Consider the following 25,831-nt stretch of genomic DNA (forward strand, 5'->3'; position numbering starts at 1 on the left):
TATTCTTTCTTGTGGTTATTATTATATTCCTATTATTTTTCTTAATATTATGTATTCTTATTATTTTTGTGTCCCATTGAGAAAAATAAGGTATCTAATTCATTGAATTAAAAAATGCAGCTTTATTTTTTCTCCATAAATACTCATAGCACAGTGGAAAAATTAGAAATTATGAAATTCTAATATAGAAGCCTCTTTGTTATGATAAAGCAGAAAGACTCAGAGTCCCAGACTCACAGAAAATGTACCATCTGACTTGGAAGATGATTTCTTTTAAAGTACTCTATTGCAACTCAACATGTTATAATATTTAACACAAGTAATGATCATTTTAGGACGTACACTTCTTTTCATATTAAAAAAATAAGTTACCTTAAAGGTCACTAGGATACAGTAGAGAAAATAAGGCACGTTCCAGTATGATAAAGTTTTATCACCACTTACCTGGAGGACGAGAAGTGGCAGCTGGGAATGTGAGAAGAGTGAGGAAAGAAAGAGCAAGTTAAATCCAGTCATAGTGAATAACTGTGCACTATAAGAACAGCTATTTAGTTGCTGTTTCCCTTCAGAGGAGGTAGTGCCCTCTAAGTCATGCATGAATTCCACCAATAAGTGACCTTGAGGTCCTTTTCTTTATGTTTGACAGTTTTCAAATTTTATCAGTTGTATGAAAAATCAAATTGTCTGAAAAATCAAATTGTCTGAGAAATCAGACAGTGGCTGGCGATCCCAATCCTTGGAATCCAGCCAACGCATCCCCATAAGGAATAAAAATGTCTGTGCCCCAGAAATGAACACAACATTGTAAACCAACTCTACTTCAATAAAGAAGATCAATTAATATTATCAAATACTGCTTATGGGAGTGCAAATAGGAACACCTTTTCTGAAGCCAGAAAAGGAAAAAACACATAAAAGCTGCAAAAAGTCTCAAGCCTTTGGTGCAGTAATTTCAAAACTAAGAATGTTTCGTACAGAAATGATCAGAGATGCGTACAAACAGATTCAACAGATAGATACCATCATGAATAGTGGATGGATAGCAGCCTTTGCTTAAAAATTCAGTATCCGTCTACTGGAATATTTTGCAAGCCTGAATACTTTGAACAAAGAAGAAAAAAGTGGTGACGTGGACAAAGTCTCAGGACATATTTTATGTGAAAGAAGCCAGACAAAAACATAACAATTATTACTTACGACCTACGTGAAACTTCCATTAGTTGCTATAAGAAACTAACCTTGATAGTGTCAGGCTTCCCAAAATAGGAAGTTATTAACATGTAAAGTCACAGTATTGGGAAGAAAAATGAGGCGGAGGTGTCAGACACCCTTCTCTACCCAACCTTAGGTTAAAGTGCCCCAGGTGCCTGCATCGCCTGCTTCCCTCCGACGTCCCGAAGATGAGCAATAAGATGTGAGCGCTGAAGGACACAGGAATGTTTCCAGGGCTCCAGAGGGCTTGTGTTAACAGCTCTGACCATGACAACTGACTTACCTTCACCTTGAGTGATGGCTCTGCTTTTACCATCGCCCTCCTGCTATGGGGACGGTGTCTACACTGGGCTGGAGTCCCCGCCTGATGAGCTCCAGTTGCAAAGAGAATTAGGGGAACCTGGCTGGAACGGCTAATAAAAGGTCACATCTAGGGGCAGGGGTCGCTGTCACCTTGGTCACTGACAGTCTAGGAAAAGCATTTGACCCACGGCATCTCTCCTGCTTCCCCAGATCCCCTCTGTACCTCAACGTATCTCATAAGCATCAGTTCCTGCTTTGGCAACAAGCATGAAATGACTTTAAAACTGAACACGTACTTTTAGTTTTTATGTAACACATACTTTTAAAATTTATTGGGCATTTTTTCTTTTTTCCACAGAGTATTAGAAAAGCCAATAAATGCAGAGAAAAATCCATGTAACATATGGGAAAGGAATATACTGTACTGTTTTTTCTTCTTTTTCTTTTACTCAACACGAGTGTATACATACCCATTTGCATGGCTAGCCTGCCGCAGACAGATGGGTATAAAGTTCTCGTGTGTGATCTCAGGAGGCGAAGCCAGAGGAAGACTCTAAAACACTGGTTTGCTTACTTCCCCGACACGAGTGATCTTATTGAGGGGTGAGGAAAATAGACAGGTGATCTATCCCCTTGGCCTGAAATGGATTCTTTCTGGAAGCCATGAAAGAGACAAGTACATTTTAGAACAATGGTAACCTTTTTAATACAGTAAAAAAAAAAAAAAAAAAAAGACTAACAGGTTATATGTCAAAAGAACCTGTATCGCGTAAAATGCCAGAAATTATTCCTCTAAAATTATTTAAAAGTCATTCCTGGCACTACCATGCAATTTCTTTCCTAGGGAAGAAAAGGAGGGCACACACATCAAAGAGAAGTGTGAGGATTTATGCACACTTAGTAGTTGCCACGTGTTTCCCCCACAAACTCTGCACTGAGAGAAACAAGCTGACAGAGCAAGAAAACGGAAAACTCCTAAAAGCCTGTGTTTACTTTTAAAGTTTATTCATATTAGTCCATCCTGCTTGGAGTTTCTCTTTAAAGTGGAGTTCATAGGCCTGTGGGTATTAAAAAGGTCAATTTTTCAAGTAAACGTTTATCCTCCAGAAGAATATTACAGAAACGCCAGCCCTTTTCCTTTAATTTGGCTCCAAGGGTTCAGATCAGTGCGCGGACTCGTGACAAGGTGAGCTGGTATCTTTCTGGGACACCTGAGTTCTCAAGGAGGCCGCCAGGGAACATTCCGGCACGGCACTGGGTTAGCACACCAGGCTCACTTACGTTCTGCATCCAGAATTTAAGGTCTAGGTTTTGGTGTCTCTTCAATCACTGGTGAAGCTAATGTTGTCAGTCATCGGGGACACGATGCGCTTTTGAAGCTGAGTTAAGCCAGACAGCAGGACCCCTGTGGGAGGTGGGGACTGAACGCTGAGAGCTGTGGGTTCTGTTCTTTGCTCGGCCAGTAACTCAAGGTGTCAGCTCAGGCAAGTCACCCAACCATTATTAACTAATTAATTATTCCATCTGTAAAAGAAGCCTCAGTGAAACATGGAGGTGACACGAAGCTTCAGAGAGAAAATTACGAACAAAGGTCTATTCAAAAAGCATATGGGTGATGTCCTTAAAAGTGAGTAAGAAATGGTACCTTCAACTGCTTTTTAACTTCACTGAATCAGTATCTGGGGTGGAGAAGAATTTGGATGGAACTCACTCCGTTGTAACTCTCGCCGATGCTTCGTTTCAGTGATGATGTATGAATCTCGGTAAATCAGCTCTTCTGCTTTCAGCAGAGGCTAAGTTTTAGTATTTTAAAAAATTTCTTAAGTGAAGCCTTGTTTTTCAATTGAGAATATAGTTTATATGGCTCTCCCTCCGTATTTCCACAAAATTAGGGCAGACATTTGCTGTAAGAGCAAACACAGTAATTTTAAAAACATTAAGAGGGTATTAAAGGTGAGGACCTCAGAGTATAAATTAGATATGAAAATCCCACTAGTCAATTTCACTGGCTTCTAGTCAGGTCGATAGATAAAATGGAGAATGCCAGTTAAATTAACTTTCAGATTAATAACAGATTGCTTCTTTAGGTTAAATATGCCTCACACAGTGTTTGGGACCCACTTACACTTAAAAAAAAATGATTATAGTTGTGACATTGAAATTTAGCGAGGCAGCCTGTATTTTTATTTGCCAAACCCGGGAGCCCTCTTCATAAGGCCAATTTTTCACCTTGATCTTGTCCTAGCTGCCGCTTTGTGTCCCTGCACCACTTCTCACGAGATGGCTTTCTAGACCCTTCTGGGTCCCCACGGTACTCAGCGATCCCCTCCGTGAGAACACTTGACAAAACACAGTGGAACACGTGGCTTAGTGGTCCTCCTCTCTCTTACTGGAGAATGAGTTCTCTCAGGCAAAGACCACAGTACGTTTGTGCCGTTACACTGAAACACAGCAGAGCTCTGCCAGGCCCTAAGCAACTCTAAGCACGACCTGGCATGCCCAGTGGTATCTCGTTGCCACTTCACCTGCTCTCCCTGGTCCCAGCTTCCTCTTCCTCTGCGTGCAAATTGCAAGCCTTTACCATTAAAAAAAAGGGCACACTGACCATGGGAAAACTTCTCATCTACAGTTTCAGGACACACTTGTGGGCTGGCTTTAGTTATTATTTTGTATTAGCATGAATATGACCACATCAAAGGCTGACAGTGGCTTATATTTTTTGTAAGTGTTTTCACTTATTTATTTATGTACACAACAGATAGTTCTTAAGTACATATGAAGTGCTGGCCACAATTCATGTTTAAACATTTTGATCCTTCAAAGTTTATGTTCAAGCTATATACGTTTTTAAGGGATTTTTTTTTTTTTTTTGGCGCACTCAGGGTCTCAGATACTCATAGCATACCTACAAGGGTCACAGAATGAAAGCAAAAAATCAGAGAGAGAGAAAGAGAGGGAGGGAGGGAACGACGGAGAAAGAGGAAGAGAGAGAGAAAATCACCCACCTAAAAATGCCAACGTTTTAAAAAGAAACAAATACAGACCAAAAAAACAGACCAAAATCTTTTGCATGGAGTAATTTTCTTCTTCAGCAAAAATCATCCTCTGGTTACATTTTTTAATTTAGGATATGTGTTCCTAACTCTTTACAAAGATGGCATTATTTTGCCCTTGTTAAGAGCGCTTCTTAAGGTAATCTCCTCACACTTGATGTAGCAAAACCAAGAAATTAATGCCTTTGGAAACACTAGAAATAGATCAAATTACCTCTTCTGACAAAGAATGGCCAATTTGTGCCTACACTTCACGCCCTAAATTTCATTCTCACTTGCTTACTTTTTTATAACACACCCTTTCATATTGGAAGCAAAAGCCCCCAAGAACAGAAACAAAAAGAAAACAAACTCCAGTTAAAAACAAACGGACAGATCTGTGGGATTATGACTGAACGCCTCTAAGTCAGAATCCCGCCCAGGTGGAACGATACGGCAGCGCCGCGGAGCCTCGGTTGGCCTCGGATAGCCGGTCCCCCGCCGTCCCCGCCGGCGTCGGGACCGGGGTCCGGTGCGGAGAGCCCTTCGTCCTGGGACACGGGGCGCGGCCGGAAAGGCGGCCGCCCCCTCGCCCGTCACGCACCGCACGTTCGTGGGGAACCTGGTGCTAAACCATTCGTAGACGACCTGCTTCTGGGTCGGGGTTTCGTACGTAGCAGAGCAGCTCCCTCGCTGCGATCTATTGAAAGTCAGCCCTCGACACAAGGGTTTGTAAAAAAAGGAGATAAAAAACAAAAGAAAAAAATAAAAAATTAAAAAAAAAAAACGGACAGTAAAATAACAAGTATTTTTTAATTTTGCAGAAACAATGATAAAATATCATTGTTGAGTGCTTTGTATCAGCCAGCCTCTTCTTGATTTCTTCTGTAAAAGAGACCCCGTCTTCTTCGCTTTGCCGTAATCCACGTGAATGACAAATTTAGGAAGGCTTAATGAGTCTTCCCAAACGGATGGCCACAAGTCTCTGCTACTTCGTAATATACACAGATTTTCTGTGCAGAATTGAGCAAGTACCCTTAACCAAGTTTTATTTATTTTAAAAAAGTCAATTGACCAAAATGTAATCAATAATGCTAGTTCTTAGGGTTCAGCAAGTATTGTGGCAACTGTTTGGTCAAGAAAGGGGGGGAATTAAGGAAGGAAGGAAGGGAAGCAGAAATAAAGGAAGAACAAGTAGCCTTTTTAAAATCTCCTTCACTTACTTGTAGTTACTAGAGTGTACACATCCACCTGATCTGACCTTGATCTCACTATGAACCACGTGTCCCGCACAGTCCTAAGTGCTGGAGACAAAATGCAAATGCCCCGTTCATTCCCCAGCCTGGAACTCACGACCTGAACGAGGCACTAGCGACAGTCACAATTTTTTAGTGGGTGGGAAGACTCCAGTTGCTTAGAAAAGATTCTAGGTTCAGAACTCTCTGGGTCTCTTCAGACAGACTATTGCAATGACAATAATCTACACCCTGAACCAAAAAGGCAGACTCTAGAGGGTAGGAGGACATGTCGAGGAGACGCGGCCACGTACCACAGGACTGAGCTCCCCAGAAGGACAAATTCCCTTTGCTGGTGAGACACGGGCTCTAGCAAAGAGTTCAGCAATATGGAAACATGGCTAATGGCACAACTCACTTAAATTTAATGTTTTTTGTCTACGAATAATATTGAATTGTTTGGGAAGAAATAATTTTGCTTTCCACGTTCATAACTTTCATCTGAATGTTATTGTTCAGAGTATCATGTTGAGACAATGAGCAGAAAACGTGACTATCTGGGCTCCTGTTTCCCATGCACACACAGAATCAGGGACTTAGATAGCCTTGCTTGTCATCTGTGACCCAAACCTCACACTCTACAGAGCTTGACTGCACAGACAAGTCAATGGTTATTGTTTAGCTTCTTATGAACCATTTGAAAACAGCATTTTCTGTATCTCGTACAAAATTAATGCTTAAGATTATGCTTTTGGAAATAGAAAGGTTAAGGACTTTCATAATTTACATTTTTTTTTAATAAAACAGTTACAGAACCCTCTGGGTTCTTTTGGTTTGGAGGAGATGCCTCTGCCAGCCACTCCCTCCATCAGCTCAGAGGGTCACGTGCTATGTACTCATTTTGGGGATAATAGAGAATTAAGCTGAATTTTATTTAATACATTATTCTGATGATGCCTTTTCTTTGAAATAACTGGGACACCGTAAGTTGCTCAAACTGCAGCTCAGAATCACTGGTACCAAAAATAATTTTCTGTAGGGATAAAATATCTGAATATCTATTGAAAACTAAGTGATCCAAATCTGATATTTTTCCCCTAAAAAGCATTATAATCGATTCTTCTTTTTGCTTCAGTTGTCTATTCAAAAAGTGCTTTTAGTAATGTTGTAAAGTAGAATTATCTGTTCAAAATGGCATAATGATGAATTATTACTAAATGTGGCCTTAAAGATCTTTAAATAATTTTAGTATACTCATTATTTTTAAAGACAAATAGGAGGGATTTTTGGATGAATTCTGAAATTTTGAGTTAAGTTTTTAAATCATTTTGGACATGAATTTGAATAAAATGTGGTAACATTTCCATTTATGTATATATTAATTATCCAATAAATATCACAAAAAAACTGTTTTCCTCAAGAATTGGAGCTTTTCTATGTACACATCTGGGTTTCTTGTATGTGGATAACAGGCATAAATCTGTTCTTTTCTCTCAGTCCACAGTGCCCCACGCTTCCTTACTTAGGGGCCCGTCTCATTAGAAACCATAAGCACTGACCCTGGGGACTTGCTCAGTCTCGTAGTGTCTTCCCTTCCATGTTTCTGAATCAAAGGGAACTGGACTAGTTTCTTTTCAGGCCGTGAAACGCAGAGCCGCTAACTAAATCGGTTTTGAAATACTTGTGGATAGTCTTCCTTTATAATAACACACTTGGACAGTCAAGTATTTAGACAGAGTTTGATGAAGAGGATATAAAAATGGCAGAAGTAGACTCGGCCGATCCAGGCATGAAGAAACACACAGTGAACCTGAGTGGCACACCTGCCTTCATTCTGGGAACAACAACAAAAAAGAATGTGTGTGACTAACCAGTGATCCACCCCAACATTTACAAGGGCGACTAATTAACTGGGAATGCATGATTCTTGGATACAAACTTGTTTATATTCAAACGTGAGTCATGCCATACAAATTAACGTTGTCTTACAGACGTATAATTCTTGTGAGTCAGGGCCAAAAGGTTCTTTTCTAAAAGGAGTGAAAGGAGGAGATTAGACGTCAAGAAGTCTCATCAGGTCATGTCAAACTTGACTCAGGCTCCAGCCCATCCAGCCCGTGCCACATTTTATCAGCATCATCCACCCTAGCTCGGTCATTATGCCCTTAGGTGTCTGAAGGTATTTAGAAAACAACAAGACAACTTCATTAAGATTGGCACATCACCAGAAATCCAGATGCTGAATACAATGTGCAGAAAAGGACAGGCAGACACAAGTATGGGGTTCATTGGGCGTCCAGGGTGATCAGCACGGTCCGGAGGTTCGATCAGCATGCATCAGGATGTGGTACCCGGTGGCCGTGATGGAGGAGGGAGACAGTATGATAGTACACAGGAGATCATCCACATCAGCGAGTGGATGATGGAGAGAGATATTCAGAAAGTGCTCGGCTCTCCTTGAGCCCTTCTTACCCACTGTCTTACCTGCCCTTCATCACAACACTCAAGGTGAGCCTTGCTTTGTGCTTCCACCAGGATTAGCAGTCTGCCTGGTGACCCCAGGTAGTCAGGGCCAGCACCCAGACTGGGACCCAGTCTCCTGATTCAGATACCCTGGACTTTGCAGCCTGGGAAGGCAGTGCACAGACAACGGTCATTTCACTTGTGAAGTAAAATACGGACACTTTAGTCCCACACAGAAATATGTTGTTATCAAAATCCTTTTTAAAACACTTGGTTGTCCAGATATTTTCATAACAATTAAATTAGGTAGAGATTTGAATAACATTTAAATTGTCTAAACACTATAGTACTGTTTCTTTGGTTTTTACTGTTATTGAAAAATGACCCCAATTCTCAAAATTCTGTAGTCAACAAAAATGAAAATCAGCAAAGAAAAATAGTGAAATAAAGGTGACTATAGACATCCAGGTGACCTAGGCTCACCCAGAGAAATGAGGTGGAGTTACTATAACAAATCATCAGCTGAGTATCTCTTCGGGTAAGTAATTTGGAGCAATTAGAGACCATCTGAAAAATATAACCGGCTTACAGATATAATGAAAACCAGAGGCTAAATCTGTCACCTCTCCAGTGCTTATTGCCCAGGTCCTTGTCACATAGACACCTCCAGGTGCAGGTGGCAGAGGTGTGGACCAGCCACTCACTACACTGGCCACCTTTCAGCAAGTCAGGAAACCTTCGTGAGCCGCAGTTTCCTCATCTGTAAGATGAGACTAGAAACGGGAAGGAGTTGTGTCCAGCCGTAAATGACACGGTACTCAGGGAAGAGCTCGGTGCGCGGCATGTGCTCAGTAAACATGAGCGACACGGTGACAATTCAAAGTCCGTGTTTTGCAGTTGGTGAGACACAAAGATGTCCCCCCTCTGAACCTGAAGCCTTTCCCCGTACCTGTCATGCCTGCCTTGATGTGTGTAGCGTTAACTCCTTCCTCACCCTGCCCATTGATAAGCCCTGGACTTTGACGTGCACACCTCTTGATTGTTTTCCTATTCCTGCAGAATTGGCTTTTGCGATCAATGACTCATCATGATGGATGCTAAATAAACTCCTGTGGTGTGGCATCATGGACTTTTCAGCACAGCTTTCAACAACAGAATCGTGCGAAATGATTCAATTGGGTTGGCTTTAAATTCATGTTTCTCCACACCATCGAGAATGATTTTTATTTGGGTAACAGTAGAAACCTTTGAAGAACAACATCGAAACCACGGAGAATTGCAACATAAACTATGGTATCTGACCCTCAGATTTCAAAACATAATGGCTAAAAACTATAGCAGATTTTGCAAAAATAGAGCTAAAAAGCTGTTCACTTCACGTGCGGGTCTTAGGTAACTTGCCAGCAGCACTGGTATCTCACATGGCAGGAGGAGAAAGGGGAAGTTCACGGATGTCCTGAGGCAGTTTTTATTGCTATTTAAGGAAATTACCTTATTTTCCTTCCTTTTGTGTTGACACAGAATATTGCTTTTCTGAATAATTTGTTAGAAAATTCACTATTATGCATAAACGGTATATGTTAAGTCTTAAGGATTTTTGAACCACAGGGAGGGAATACATTTTCCTGCGATTCCTGAATGCAAAGCAGCGAGGGATTGATTTGGAGATTAGAGGAGGACAAACAGGTCAAAGCAGGAACGTGCCCTTGACACTCGGCGTTTGTGCCAGAGACACGCAGCTCCGTGGAGACAGTAAGTCCGTGCTGGAGCATTGAGGTTGCATTGATCAGGGTTTTCACCTCCCTGAGTCTCTCTTTTCTTGTCTCCTTCGTCCATCAGTCTCTTTTTCTGGAACACTGTCTTGTATGGTAATCCCTTTGGGAATCCCCTCCCACCCCAATGTTCTTCTCTGCTCCATACGAACCAGAAATCATCCCTCGGGCTCTAAGACAATCCTGCTCCAGGTGTTGACCCAAACTGGAACATACAGGGTGTCCCCAAGAAAGCAGGCAGCCTGAGATTGAAACGATTATTTAGGTCTTATTTTGAACCTCACTAAGCACAGTGGGTTGGCTCAGCCTTAAGCCACAGAAATAAAAAACAAAGCTGCAGGGCTGATTTTCTTTGAACTTCAGGCCCTACCTGAAACCAGCAGTTCATTCCCATAGCCACAGACAGGTCGGAGGAATTGCCTTACATTCCTCCGAATTTATGGCCCTTATCCTTATGAATGAGATCACTCAGAAGCGCACTCCTCAAGCAACTGTTTCAAGAATTATCAGACAGCATCTGCCAAGCCAACGGCCGGAGAACGCCCACAGCAGCTCAGGATGGTCCCGCCCGCATTCACATGTGCAAAGCACAGGCAAGATCCTTCTGAAACCCTAACATGACCCAGACGTATCCCCTGATAAACCACACCAACAACTGGCGTGGAAACGAGGCGTGTCGGAGACAACGAGCTCTTGCTCACCCCGTGCCGCTGGGGTCTGGGCAGCAGCTGAAGAGGGAAGGCTGGTAGCGGCCCAGGTCTGGGACCTGCTTGGAGGCCTGAGCCCTGGTCCAGTCCCCGCCGTCCTCAGCTGCTCCCCTCGCCGGCGGTCCTTACCTTCTACCAGCAGGTTCAGCCTTGCCCGGACCCAAAGGCAACGCTGGCCCAGCCTGGCTCAGGAGAGCAGCCACAGGGCCTGGCAGGAGGCCATCGCATACGTGTGCCACGTGGGGTGGGTATCAGAGCCCGAGGTTCACGTGGGTGCTCAGGAGGCTGACTGAGGACACGGTCGAGCTCACAGGAAGTTCATCCACGAAGAGTCTGTCCTCGGGCAATGTTTGCTGTTTCTTCCCTTTCTCTTTCAAACACACACACCAGTTCTTAGAAGAATATCACTTGCTCCCACACTAGTTGTGCCAAGCGCCCACGTGGCAGGCCAGATGCAGCATCCCAAGAATACAAGCAAGGCCAGGGCGGTGTGGGGGGCCCCCCAGGACTGGAGAGGCAGGAGCAGGCCCAGGCAGTGAGCCATGACTGAGGCTCAGCCAATGCCATGGAAGGTCGAGGGGCAGACAAGACATCGGGGAGCAAGAGTTCTGGGAGATGCTGAGGGACCGGAGATTCCAAAGGAGCATCTGAACACTCAGAGAGGAGGGACTGGGCCCCAGGGGCACCAGCAGGAGGAACAAAGGCAGAGGAACACATGGATAGAAGTGCCTCTCCCCCTCGCCACTTCTCAGTCCCTGTTTCCTTCGAGCAGTGACGTGTTTCTCTCAGGCAGCTTCTCGCGCTCATGCAGCCATTGTAGACGGCGCGCCCGGCCTGATGCCTGATGGCTGGTGGGTCCCTGATGAACACCTGCTCAGCCCGCCTCCTCGCATTCGTGCTGCGGTCTCGGGTTTTAAGCAGGACTGACATCTGGGCTTGAAAGTGCTTAAGACCTCCGCTGGGGCAGCGGGACGGAACGGACGACACCTGAGACTGTCCCAGTGACACAGGTAACTCACTAGAGTCACTGACAAACATAGACACACCCCTCCCCCGCAAAATCCAGTACTTTCTGGTTTAAGACTAAAATGTAGATTCATATAAAATATAATTCACAGCAAAGACCTGCAAAGATGAAAAACTTCGCCTGGTGTCATTTTAAACACCAAGATAAGCTGACAGTTAGGGTTGTGAGATTAGCTGGAAATTTTGGTGAAAAGGAGTATAGACGCTGGAACCTGGGATTCCCAGTCCCACACCTGTAAGATCACACGGTGTGTTAGCGGCGGTGCCAGTCACTTTCCGTGGGGCCCACTCCTCCACGCCACATACACGCAGACGGGTGGGCACCCTTCCAGGACATTCTCCTCCCGGGAAACTTCCGGAATGAGGATTATTGCTAGGCTGAGATTACAAAGGTCACATAGACCTTCTTGGCTTGTGTAGCAACTAGTGAACATGAAGTATAATCTGAGATAGACTTCTTTATAAAAATTTTACGTGTAGAGATAATGCATTTCCTTCCTCACTGGTGAGAGGGAGAGACAAGGCTTTTAGCTTCAGAGCTCCGTCTCTTCACCTGGAGGGGGCCTTAGGGTGCTGGGGCGGGGCTGGACCAGATCATCCAGCTGCCCCGAGCACCTGACAGCGGCAGATCTAGCTGTAAAGATGCACTGCGAGCCAGGCGAAAGCTGAGGCGGAGTACCCGATCTGAGGATGCAGCAGAGGGGAAGTTAGCGAGCCCCACCCTCAGCGCCCCTGGGGTCTTTCAAACACACCTTGACCTTCCCCGCACTTGCCTTTGTGTGAGCCAAGTCCTGTGCCTGGGGCTCCTTTCTAATGATATTGTTGTATGTTGTTTATCAAACACCCTGCTCAGTCCTTGACTTATTGTCTCTCTTAATTTAGACAGTAATCCTCTGGAGGACCTACTATAATTATCTCCTTTTCCCACAAATGAAAACACAGAGACAGAAAAATTCAGTAGGTGCGGGAGGGTCACAGCACCAGTGAGAAGCTGGGGCCAGATGCCAAGCCTGGCTTTCTGGAGCTCGGACACTTTTAACCCCATCCTGCCCCCATCCCCTCTGCAGCGGGAAAACTCCTGCTTCCCCTTCTGGGCTCGCATCCAGCATCACGGCTGCAAAGCTCTCATCCAGTCTACAGATGAAGTGATTAATTCTGCCTTCTGCTTTCAGAAAGCTTTCATTCCTCCCCCGTCTGTGTACACCACATTACCTCATAGTTATTTACTTGTGTGTATTTATCCCCAGCCAGAAGGACTTCAACCATCTTAGACTTACCGGAAATTGTCCAGATCTCCTGGCACAGAATAACCAATAAATGCTTATTAAAGTGAGTGAACGGATAACCAAATTATGAAGAAATAAGTAAAAGAATGAAGTGGCATTGATTTCGGTGGCTTCCCTCCACCTGGTGTGGGGACCCTGCCGACCATGGCTTTGACGTTTTTCTCTTCATTTTGTATTCTCTGCCTCTCACACCTCGCTCTGGTTCTGCTTGCTCTTTTTCAGAGATGATAGCTTTTTTCCTTACTCTTGGAAATCAATGAAAGCTTGTATAATAAGAATTTATATAGTGTGTGTATATATATATATGTGTGTGTGTGTGTGTCTGTGTATAAAATGCAGTTAAATCCAGTTTAAGTAGTAAATGGTGGTGTTGCAACAAGAAACCGTGACCTGAGTGAAGTTGCTATGAAGACCCAGAAACACCTTTAAACTGACAAAAAGCATCACCCCAACCTGCGCCTCCCTCTTCTCGCTCCACTTACCACGCCCCCACGCCCTCCTAGGACTTCACCCCCTCCTGGGGCCACACCCACCTCTCAGACGGTCCCTCTTTCCCATGGCCATAAAGCACACTCCCTTCTGCTTCAAAGAACTTGGGAAGGCCCGCCTTCCGGCCCGGGAACGCGTTCCCATGGAGAGCTCAGAGGGCCACTCCCAGCCGCTCCACCGAAGAAATGACTCATGCTCGGGACGGGGGAGAATTCCCTCCCCTAAAAACCCCAGATGGGAGCTACTCCCTTTCGTCTAAAATAATAATTTGTTTCTTCATTCAACAGCCTCAGCTGTGCAGGAGGTACCATCGTCCTGGACAGTCCACCTACCGCCAGGCATCTGACTGTTTTTAATTTCTGTTTGGATGGAAAGCTCCACGTGGGCAAGGATTATATTTAGCAAGTAACCACTTATCTCAGATGACCGATCAGCTACTAGGATTGTCTGCATTCGCCTCCCCCTCCTGCTGTGGTCAGTTTATCTGAGAAATAGGAGTTGAACATCGCGTGATATGCTATCCGATGTGTTATTTACCTAAAGACATTTTAGCGTTGGGTTCTGGGAAGAATTTTATACTGCCCCCCACCCTGCCCCTAATTCTCTTAAAAAATGCTTGTTTACTGAGTGGCTGAGTTCCTGCTCTCCCTGTGGTAATCTAGACATGAGTTCCTAAAGTCAGGTTTTTCTTTTTTCAGAAAGAGAATTGAAATCACAGGACCGTTTCTCATATAAACATAAAGTAAATGTCTTTCTGTAATGGAAAGTAATGGAAGGGTGAGTACACAGTCTGCCGAGTTCACTCGCTCCCGCCTTGCTTTTAAAGAGCAGGTGTGAAGCCAGCTGGCTCTTGCCAACACCTGTCTAACCCACGACCAGGGGGATGATTAAGTGCCTACCTTAATAACCCACAGATAGTGTAGTAAAGTCAAAATAATTGATGATAAACATCTTAAGGGGGTGAATTCTTGTTCTTCGTCCCTGAAATGTGGATGACAGAGACAAGACTGACTCGGGATGTTTGCATTTTGACACTCTCACCAGGGACCAGCCCTTCTGGAGAAGGGGACTCTCGCTTCCCTGGCGTTCTACGTCTGAACTCTGCACGCCCCAGGGATGCCAGGCGTTCCTCTGTGCAGTCTGTGCTGCCTGGGACCGACGCTCACTACCGCACTATTTAGAGTTTTACTAGAATGAATTAATATAACCTGTGTTGTAAAGTCACACTGTTCCATGTGAAATATTGGAGCCCGTGTGCTGATGTACGTACTGCGCTCAGGAAAGTGCCTGGCATCTCATAAGCACCGGGCACGTCTTGGCGGTTATCGCTCTGACCCGGGTCCTGGGGTGAAGCTGTGCCGACACTGGCAGAGGGCTCCTTCCACGGCGTCCCCATCCCCGCGGCTGCTGAAATGCTCCAGGAGCAGAACCAGCAACAGCTTCCCCCATTTTCACGGTAAATCATGGGGAACAAGATCGACCCTCGTGAAACAGAACCTACTTTATAGATTGAAAGCAGCCTGATTTTTCACCCGATTTCAGAAACATACATGTTACTTAACACCCACCCTTACTTAACCTGAGACCTGTGTTCGCCTCCCTGGATTCTAACCCTGAGCGAAAATATCTGATACAACTCACATATTAAGGTCATTTATATCCTCTCCCTCTCTGACTCTGAGACAGGTGCTCCTTATTTAATACGCATTTCTAAACTAGCTCAGTGGTCCGATTCCCACGTGAATGCCCGCCATGGGAAGCTGTGAACTAGGGGAGATCTGGGACGTGCGTGCTGTCAGATGGCAGCGAAGTGGCTGCTCAGCTTCTCAAGGGCGGAAGATGCTGAAAAACAAAACTGCGTGCAGAAAGCTTGACGTCAGCGTAGAATCGTGCAGTGACCCCCCCCCCCCCCGCCGTCTTCCTGGCATCCAGCCTTTTCCACCCAAGTCCTGGCACAGTTACTAAAAGTGCCCCTTTCACTCTCAAAAGCATCCTGCTCTGGATGATCCATTCCAAGCTCACTGTAATAATACATGTGGATGCTGTTTTCTCTGAATTGTCCACAAGGACCAAAATATGATCAACCATCTCTTTTAGGAAGGTATGCTTGGCCGGAATCAGCAAAAGTTGTTGGGTTGCAAATTGATCTAGTGTTTGTGGAAGGCTCAGTTATCTGGAAATTCTTCTATTAATGAAGCGTTATTGTAATACTTTTGAACTTTGCTATCATTTAAAAAAAATTATGACTGCAGTTTAAATACATTTTGTTGCTCATGTGACTTTAATTCTGTAATCTTCTCTTCTGCTGCCCCTTCCTGTCCTGAGTTCTGTCCCTGAGCTTTAATGTGGCCCCAGACTTGGGCTTCTCCTGTGACCATCCTTGTCTCACGCCCAATACGACCGTTTCCTGCGGGGCCCTGCCTATGAGAAGTCCAGCGTGTTGTTGAGTTTCTGTACATGTTACACTATAATGACAAAAACACACGTTATTTTGGAGACAAAATAGCTAATCTCACTTCTCATCTGGTTTCCAGGAAACATTACCCAGAAGCATTTCCCTGGAAAACGCTAAGTGTCTTCGCTGGTGACCCGGGTTGATTTCAGCTTGATCATGTTAGTTTTACTTCTTTTTCTGTCACTTTCCCCTTGCTTCACGTACTTTAAATTTCCAATTAAGGTAAGATTTATGGTTTGTTGAAATATTCTTGTTCAGCTGCCTTCCCTCCGTCTCCCCTGAAAGGTTGTATGTGGCTCAGCTTAGAACCATTCAGCCGGGCAACTTCGCACGCGTGGCTTTTACAAGCACAAATCCCATGTTTCCCATGGTGTTGTTTTTAGCAAGCTGAGGCAGTCTGGGTCCCGCAGTCCATATGCAGAAACCCATGCGCTATTATCTGTTCCTCCCTTGTACAATAATCATACCAACTTCAAAGTTTCAACGTATGCTTTCAAGGATGCGATTGTTTTTAAATGTGAGAAATGGGAACATTAAAATTAAGCTAAGTACAATGGGGGAAATAAACAAACGATAAAAAGAGGTCCAGGCGGCCGTGATCAGGCACTTTTATGCAGCTAAGAGGGAGCCAGACACACTCTTTGTTACTCCACTTGTTTCTTTGCGCCACGTGGTCGGTATAGTTGTCATTATTGTTATTACTTTTAATTGAGGTAACATTCTTATCTCAGTGAAGTAGATACGAACAAAGTCACACTTGGATCTTAAGTCAGGATGGTCAGGTGTTCTCATACGGTAAAATTTTTTTTTAAACCTCCCATAAAACGCACCACCTTAACCGTGTTTAAACATGTGGTTCATGAGTGTGAAGTACATTCAAATTGTTGTAGTCAGGATCCAGAACTCTTTCATCTTGTAAAACTGGAACGTCATCCCCATTGAGCGACATCTTCACGCTTCCCTCTCCCCTCAGGCCCTGACAACCAGCATTTTACTTCCTGTTTCTCCAATTTGACTCCTGTAGCTATCTCTCACACGTGGAATTCACTGCCTTTGTCTTTTTGTCACGGGCTTATTTCACTGAGGTGAAACCTCAAAATTCAGCCATGTGGTGGCATGTGTCACAACGTCCTTTCTCTTCACGATGGCGTAGCTTGCCATTGCGTGTGTGCACAACGGTTTGTTTCTCCGTTCATCTGTCAGTGGCCGTTTGGGTTGCTTCTCAATTGGGCTGCTGTGAATAATGCTGCTACAAATGTGAGTATGCAAATAGCTTTTCAAGATAATGCTTTCAATTCTTTTCGATGTAGAATTGCTGGATCATCTGGTATTTGTAATTTTTGTGGAACCGCCATACTGTTTTCTCTAGCAGCTGTACCATTTCCCCTTCCCACCACCAGTGCACAAGTGTTTCATTTTTTTCTCACATCTTTACCAACACTTGCTAGGTTTTTTCTTTCTTTCTTTCTTTCTTTCTTTCTTTCTTTCTTTCTTTCTTTCTTTCTTTCTTTCTTTCTTTCTTTCTTTCTTTTCTTTTTCTTTCCTTCCTTCCTTCCTTCCTTCTTTCCTTCTTTCTTTCCTTCTTTCTTTCTTTCTAATAGTAACCATCCCAATGAGTGGTAAGGTGATATGTCATTGTATTTTTAATTTGCATTTCCCTAATAATAGTTACTTTGAGTATCTGTTCACATGTTCATTGGCCATTTGTATATCTCCTTTGGAAAAATGTCTGTTAAAGTCCTTTGCCCATTTTCCAATCAGGTTATTTTGTTGTTGTGTTGAAAAAATTCTTTATGTATTCTAGATATTACCCTTTATCAGATGTATCATCTGTAAATATTTTCTCACATTTCACAGGTTTTTCACTCTGTGGATTTTGTCCCTGAATGCTCCGAAGTTTTTAACTTTAATGTAGTCCAATCTAGCCACTGTTTATTTTCTTGCTTGTTGTCCACAATTTAAGGAGACTGAGTGATAGTCATAGGAATTAAAAGACTTCCCCCAAATCAGACTGCTACTAAGATGCAGAACTCAAATTTGAGTCCATGTCTACCCATCACAAAACCTCACATGCCTTCTACTACACTTCGTGGCTTCCATAAAGAAAAGAAAAATACATGAAAAGCTCCCAAGTGAAAGGAGGTATCAGTTGGAAGACAATATGAATGGTAGTTGTCAGAAATGAGAACAGACTCCTGAGAGAGAAGAAAAAAGGAAGAAGATAGATTAATATGGTTGATGAGTTATAAAAAGGTGTGCCCAAGAATGTGCACTGTAGCATTATCTCCTATTAGAAGACTAAGTGGCAATAGGACAGGTTAAGTATACCTATTTCATTGAATATTATGTCATTGATAAAAGTTATTTTACAGAAAATGCAATAAAGGGCAGTCAGTGGATACTTACACTGAACTCATTCAACCCTCCCCTCAGGTGACAGCATCAGCATGGGATTAACCACCAACATCACGGCCACCATCATCAACACCGCCTCTCCCCGACCGCCCACCCTCCCAGTCAGCATCCTCCCATCCCTTGCCCCAGGGACTGATTCAGCAAGTAAGTGAAGGTAAGCACAAGGTGTCCGCCCCTCCAGATTGTGGATACAGGGATCACCCACGGGTGACACTGAAAAGAACGGTGGGCCAATCCGAACAAAGGACTCACTCTTACTTTTTCAGTTCCATGAGCCAGTTACTTCTTCTTGTTGCTTAAGAGAGTTTGTATCACTTTCTGTTACTTGCAGCTGAACGCACACAAGGTAATGCAGAGTCCATCTATTACTTCTCTTAATATAACATAAATTAAAACAGAAAATAAGACTGTGGGTCCATGCATCAAAATGCTATCATATCTGGCAGAAGGCTAACAGGTATTTCTTTCCCTGTATTTCAAAAATAGTCAGCATTGGAGATAGATTTATTTTGTAATTCGTGATAAAACCTCTGCTGGAGTGTATGTGCCCTTACATACTTTGCAAACATTAACTCATTTAATCATTAGAACGAAACCATGAGATAATTTTTAGAGATGGGGAAACTGAGGCAGTGGAGGTAAAGTAACTGACCCTGAGCCATTCAGTTCTGGCCCTGCAGCTTAGCTCGTCCCCCCTTCCAGAGACTTCACTCCAGATGCCTGCCCAAGCTAGAGGCTTAGCTTCTGTCCCCAGAAGCTTTATCAAAGTCATTTCCCAGTCAAGACCGAATAAACAGAAGTGTTCATATAATGTGCCTGACAAAGTGTTGTCTCTCTTGCAACTGTGAGAAAAAGGATTAACTTAAAAGTGATTCAAATCTATCAAATACCTACCAGGCTGTTTTGTCAAAGGGAGCCTTGGGGCTCCGAGGATGGTGGTTGCATCAAACTGGAGGGGTGGCCTGTCTTGTGATCCAGGATCGGGCTGGCCCAGCGTTCAGGCATGGAAGACGGTCCCCACCACAGCCAGCTGGGGACAGGCAACCATCACAGGGGGTTCAGCCACAGGTGAAGGGGCCTCCTTCCCGGGGCGTGGTGCAGCATTGACCTCCAGTCTCAAAGAGGACAGCAGGAGACCAACAAGAGGAAGTCGGCGCCCAAGGAAATGGGGCCCAGGGTGGCTCTCGAGCATGGTGCTGGGGCATGAGAGACAGGACAGCGGTGCCACCCGGAGGGAGGCACAGAGTGGGAGCGAGGGCGGAGCCAAGTGCGCGAGAGGTTCGTGAGCTCGGAGCCGTGCCGGCCACCAGCTCGGTCACACCACGTGACTACCAATGGACATGCCTCCAAGGAAAAGACCAGAGGGGGCCTGAACCTCCCTCCCTCCCTCCACGTACGGGGGGTCTGCAGCCCAGCACTCCTGGGGTTCACTGTCGGGGGGCTGGGGAGCTGTCGGCGGCATTAGTTGCTCTCAGGTGTCTTCCTCGTGGCATTCACAAGGACAGGGATGGTCTCCGTCACCTTCCGGCCGCCCCGGGACCCGGTGCAGCGTGAGTCTGTTGCCTACTGGGAGACAGGACCTTCCCTTAAACCAGCGTCTCACTTTACTGGTTCTGTACCTGATAAGCCCAAAGAATGGAGTCAACATCTCCCCTTTTTAGGACACCAAAAATAGTCTTTCAGGGACACTTGTTTATTAGATGTACGTTAAGTTTTCTCCCCCCTCCCCCACTCTCGATACCCAAGTGTCTGCTATAAAAGGAAAGGAGACTGAGGTTCACTTCTGTGCATACAGATCGTTTTCCCAGATACCTCGTGCATGTAGTCAGTCGTTGACTCAGAGGCTCTGCTGCATTCTTATATCCCTCCAGGGATGTGAGCACTCAGAGAGCTCAGTTTCCAACCGGCTGGTAAAATAACATCCTCTGCCCTTGGAGGAGAGGAGGGCAGGTCTTTGATCACGACGTTCACCGGACGGGAAGAGTCGCTGTAGGATGTGCTTTGCATCCAAGTGTCAGAAGCAAGAAGAGGAATTAAAAAGAGGCAAAGGGTCCGGATCTGCATGCCCATCCACTGGGGGTCTTGCTGGACGCAGCACAAGGGATTGTAAGAGACGCGGCACAAACTTTCCAAGACGACATAAACACGTAGGCACCCGTCACACACTTATCTGTAACCAGCACACTCCGTCGTGATCTCACAGATATTACTGATCATCTAGGCAGAAAAACACTGTTTACTTTAGTTAAAAGCAATGGCCTCTTTTTTGACGGCTTTGAGAGTCAAATCCCCAGGAATGAAACTTTTAGATCTGTTTTAGAAATAGGCTTTGGTGGTAATAATTTTGGGTCCTGGCGTTGGTGTCTCAACTTTGTGAGGTTTTCCCATTTTCTTCCCTTTAAATGGCTTTTTATTCCACTGTTGGCTGTCGTGTTGTACTAGAACAATTCTGCGCAGCAGGTTTAATACGGGCAGCAGGTGATAAAGCCCCTTCAACTCTTTACAGTTTCGAGATGATCCAGATTTTTCCACCTAAACTGCTCTCTCCTAGACCTTTTCTTGCGTATTCCCTCACTTTCCGCAGCAGCCCCCACTGCCCCTCAACCCAGCCAACACCCCACAAATATACCTTATTGAAAAGGAATTAGACTGACTATTCCCTGGGTCTCTTGCATATTGCTTTTATTTTAAAGTTTAATAACATCACTTGCATTGCCCTTACACTTAAGGTTTTCTCATATCAATAAAGCACGTACTGAATTTTCATTTATAGCAGTTTTTAAAAAAAAACATGCAATTTAAAAAGCAAATAGAATTAAAGAAAAAATAGTAAATTTAAAGAAGATTTGGGGAGATCTGTCACAGTGGTATGCTCCAACAGAGATTCGGGAAATGCATCTTTAAAAAGGATGCACAGAAGAACTGATCACCAGGAGCAAGAGGGGCTTGAACAGCTGAAGTCAGCTGAGCATGAGCCCACTTACAGCGGATTCCAAAACACAGTCTCAGGTTTGCGCTCCCCCAGCGGATGCTGGGCGGTGCTGATGCCTGGGACACAACACCTTTCCTGATTATTTTCTTTAACTAGTAAAAATGAGTCATCTCCTACGAGCTACCCCCGCCTCAGTTTCTCGTCAAAACTAGTGTCTTCCTTTTGGTCCCTCCTGACGGCTTTCCTGTTATGGCCCGTGGGAGGAAGTCCCTTTTGGATGAAAGAGGCTTGAAAAGTAGTGACCTGAAAGCAGTGGGCGGTGTGGGGAGCAGCCACAGAAACCTGGAGCAGTGAAGAGCCGCACCGGGAAACCGCCATCAACAAAGGAAAAGAGGGCCACTTCCGATGTATTTCAATTCAGAGTTTAAACTTACCCTCACTTCTTTGACCCGCACTGATCAGAGAGGCCCTCAGAGAACTCCCAGGCATCGTTACCTTGCAGCCTGACCTCCCTAATCGCTCCCTCCCGTCTTCCTTCACCGCCTGTCGGTCCTCCCCCTCGGCGGTTTTCCTTTCCTTCCATCGCTTTCTCTCCTGTGCAATGACTTACCATCTATTTGCATACTTATTCATGCCATTTAATTACTTTATGTTAATTCTGCTTCGATTTCAAGAACATGCTTGGATTTTTTTTCAGGCATCCATAACTGCAATACACGTAATTGCACACAAAATTGCTACCAAATACAATGACTTAGAAAGCTACTGAGTATTCACCACATTCTATTCCATCTAATTATCAGAGATCCTTTGAATTACAATGAGATCGTTCTTAGTCAAAAACATGGAGTAGTGCCTAGTTAATTTGTTAATTTTTAAAATGCTACTAATTTTACATGGTGCTGTTGTTGGCTTAAATAGGAATAGGGTAAATTCACATCCTGCTCTGAGTAAGGCAGGCCACCACCACGTCTTGTCTCAACATCTTTGTACAGCAGAAAAATTGTCAAAGTTCAGGGGGCTTCACGGGCCCCTGGGCGGGACACTGACTGGCCTCTGCGGACAGTCAGAATCCTTGCTAATGAAATCCACGTAATAGTAATTTTCAAGATGTTTTTATGAGTCACTCCTTCCTTCCAGCTAACAGTCATTTTTAACACTTACTGCTCTGTCCTCAATATTTATTGGGGTAAATTCCTGATTCCAGATTAGCCTCTCACTAACATGTGCTGGAATTTAAAAAAATGCATTATGTTGACGAGGCATCAGTGAATCTGTGCTGGTATTTCCATACCTGTTTGGTGAAAGCAACCTCTTCCTGCTGGGTATACACTGAAGGAAGGGGCAGACAGCAGGGTTTGGCAGTGGGAAAAGAGGGAAAGCCGGGTTCAAATCCACTGCTGGAGTCTGACTGGTGAGGGGACAGAGGGGCCAAGAGCAGTGCTGGTCTCAGGATGTCGGCTTGGTCCGTGTGGATGGTGGGAGGAAGATGGGTGGGGAGCCAGCTGCTGACCCCAGGCTTAGGCTGTGGCCATGGCTGTGGACCCCAGGACCCGGGATCAGATTCAGGGGACTCCCAACACACACAGGATACAGCCACCTGAGCGGAGGTGTGGGGGGCCAGGAGCAAGGAACACGTCCCCAGGACAGCTTCCTGATGGCCGACAAAGCCTGGTGTGGACTCGAGAAAAGAGGGAAAATGTGGGTTCAAATCCACTGGCTATAGCAGCTCTGTGATGTGTGGGCAAGTTAAGCAGCTTATTTGGGCCTCGTTTTTCTCACCTCTGAAAACAGAGATGGGAACACCTAACCTCAAAATTGCCCTGACTATCCCATGGGCCAGGACACAGACAGCCCTGATGTTCTCAGGAAAGAGGCAATCTAACAACCACAGCACGTGCAAGCAGGAAGCGGCCAGATTCATCCAAAACAAGCCCAAGACCACCTTATCCTCTGGAACCTCTTATCCCCCTGAATCGCCTGGCAGACGCTTCGAAACACACATTTGTAATTCTCAGGCTTGAAACCTCTGGACTCTGGAGAGGATACAGTTGAGACCCGGGGAAGTCTGGGGACTTGCTGAAGATGATGGTGACCAGAGGCAGCAGAAGTGGGGCCAAAATTGAGGGCTCTTCTCCCCAAGAAGCAGCAACTGTTTGGTGGCCCGTGATCCCTCCCCATTTAAAGTCTATCTTTCTAGCAGAAAGAGAAAATCAGGAGGGAAAAAATATTGCATGTAAGCTAAGCCGCGCTTTGGCATGACCCCTCTCTCCCCACATATGTGGGCTCCCCAGAGCTTCATCTGCCTGCAGTTCCTCCCCAGCTGTCAGACAAATCAAAGACCCACATGCAAAAGGCAGCCCTCACAAGCCTGTGATGTGGTTTTCTAATACTTACTAGAAGGCTTGGGGTCTCTAAAATAATGAATGGATTGCACTGGGGACTAAGAATAGAATTTTCATGTGTAACAAATGTAATCTTGCAAGGGAAAAAAAAAAAAGATAGTTTTCACCTCCTTTAAAAGAAACTGTTACTCACTTAGATTTCTAGCAAATGAGAGCTTGCGACCATCTCTGAAGACCACCTACTTGTGTGATGGATAGAGCAGGTCCTGTTTGAGTTTTCTGTTTGATGAGAGTGTGGATTAGAGAACACTCCAGAAGGGAGGCAGAAATCTGGGAGAGGTGACGGATGTGTCTGAGGACAAGCCTGGGCTCTAGTTACAAACTGGTGCCTTTTTGGAAGTGTTGCCACAGAGCAGTTGGGGGACCCGATAAATTAGCAGCCCCAGGGCACACACACGGGGGGGGGGGGTTTCTGAATCAACGAGTCCAGTGCAAGACTGGCTTCTAATTCCACTCACCGCTGGAGACAGAGAGTGAAGTCGTAGCGCTGGGATCGGAAGTGGGCAAATTAGCCAGTTTTTAAAAATTATTATTATAGGGATGTGGGCTTCTATTGTGGCCAAGTCTCTTGTGATATTTCCAACAACTCTGTGAGAGCCGCATTAGGGTACCAGCAGGCGACAATTCATCTGTGTCACGCGATGAGCTTCCCCCAGCACAAGGGGCAAGAAGAACTACTGGAAACAAGATCTCCAGAGAAGCACGCAGTGCGCCCCAGCTCCCCGAAAGGCCCGTCATGATTGCCTTCTGCAGACGTATTGCAGGCGAAGATCTGGGGCCAGGGCTGCAACATCAATTAGACAGGAATTTTCTTAGAGAAACTCTGCCTGGGCACCTATTGGCTAGAGTTTTGTCCAAATCACTTCATCTTTTAAAAAAAAAATTGGGGGGGAGGTAATTAGATTTATTTGTTTATTTATTTAATGGAAGTACTGGGGATTGAACTTGGAACCTCATGTGTGCTAAGCATGTGCTCTGCCACTGAGCTATATGCCCTTCCCCCCAAATCACTTCCTCTTTGAACCACAAAATTATCATGAATTTGATTTGGAGCTATTGGAACTAGTATGATCGATCAGGTCGTATTTTCTTATAGAACTCCAGGAAAAAAATAATAGTATTAAATAGGTCTGAGAAATAGCATTTCTTTGAACAATAGCTTTTCAATGATGCTTCCTCGGGTGACAGACTCATGAAGGCTACATCCCAACCCGGGCTGATAACTTCAAAGGAAAAAAACACTTGGAGAAGAAATAAGAGGGGATAGCAGCCTGGGAGGCACAACTCTCATGCTTCCTCTTCTCTTCAGTCTAATTTTTGGGGTCTTGTTCCAATTCACAAGGGAAAAAATAGTCTCTGTGGGGACGGGTGGTGGGAAAGGGGAGGCACACAAACAGGTGGTGGCGGCCTGGATCCCATTTGACCCTAAGGCACCTAATAGCCAAGCACGTGTGTCCTCCTGGCTCTTTATTCACAGGTGTACGGTGTTTTCTCTTGCCTTTGAAGTTCCCCGCGGACTCCCAGTCATTGGGCCACAGGAAGCCATAGAGCTGCCTCCCAGGGATGCTTTCTCAGAGGTCCCGGCAGCTGCGTTTTGCATTTGGGACCAGTTACCAGGGCTCGGAAGAAAGACACAAAACGCAGGCCCCCACTTTCTGAAGAAAGCCTAGTTCTGAAACAGAATGGCCCAAGGAATGTGCAAAGATGCACCTGGCCACCTGGAAGAGCGCTCTCAGGCTCCTGCCGGTGTGGGTGGAGCTGGGACCTGCACCCACAGAAACTCCATCTGCCCGGTTACAGCATCCGCAGAAAACACCTCTCCCAGGAATGCCAGTTCATGACAACCCAGAAATGCCAGACCCGAACCCTCCGCATCTGGTTCACCACACCATGGTCTCTACACGGTGAAGACACACTCAGTGTGGTCCAGCCCGGTTCTCTCTTTCTGAACTACGTCTACTAGCCCGTTTGAGATCCACCCAGAATATCAGGATGTTGATAGGCAGACCTGTCAATAATGAAATAAAAGCTCTGCCCACAGCTGGGGAAGTTAGATTTTTTAGCTGATCACAGATTCTAAGGCAAAAGCTTGAGTTCAG

General features: G+C 45.1%; 2 long non-coding RNA genes across 2 annotated transcripts; one reads left to right on the forward strand and one right to left on the reverse strand.

Moving 5' to 3' along the window:
• Positions 1–2,498: 2,498 nt before the first annotated feature.
• LOC140701184 (uncharacterized) lies at positions 2,499–13,654 on the reverse strand. The gene is made up of 2 exons (XR_012080113.1): positions 13,570–13,654; positions 2,499–3,419 (listed from the first exon to the last, which is right to left on the reverse strand). It is a non-coding gene; the product is annotated as an uncharacterized lncRNA (long non-coding RNA).
• LOC140701183 (uncharacterized) lies at positions 13,580–25,361 on the forward strand. Its single transcript, XR_012080112.1, has 4 exons — positions 13,580–13,999; positions 14,224–14,302; positions 18,414–18,549; positions 25,210–25,361. It is a non-coding gene; the product is annotated as an uncharacterized lncRNA (long non-coding RNA).
• The last annotated feature ends 470 nt before the right edge of the window (positions 25,362–25,831 follow it).

This window comes from Vicugna pacos, chromosome 14 (assembly GCF_048564905.1).
Source record: "Vicugna pacos chromosome 14, VicPac4, whole genome shotgun sequence".
Taxonomy (NCBI): domain Eukaryota; kingdom Metazoa; phylum Chordata; class Mammalia; order Artiodactyla; family Camelidae; genus Vicugna; species Vicugna pacos.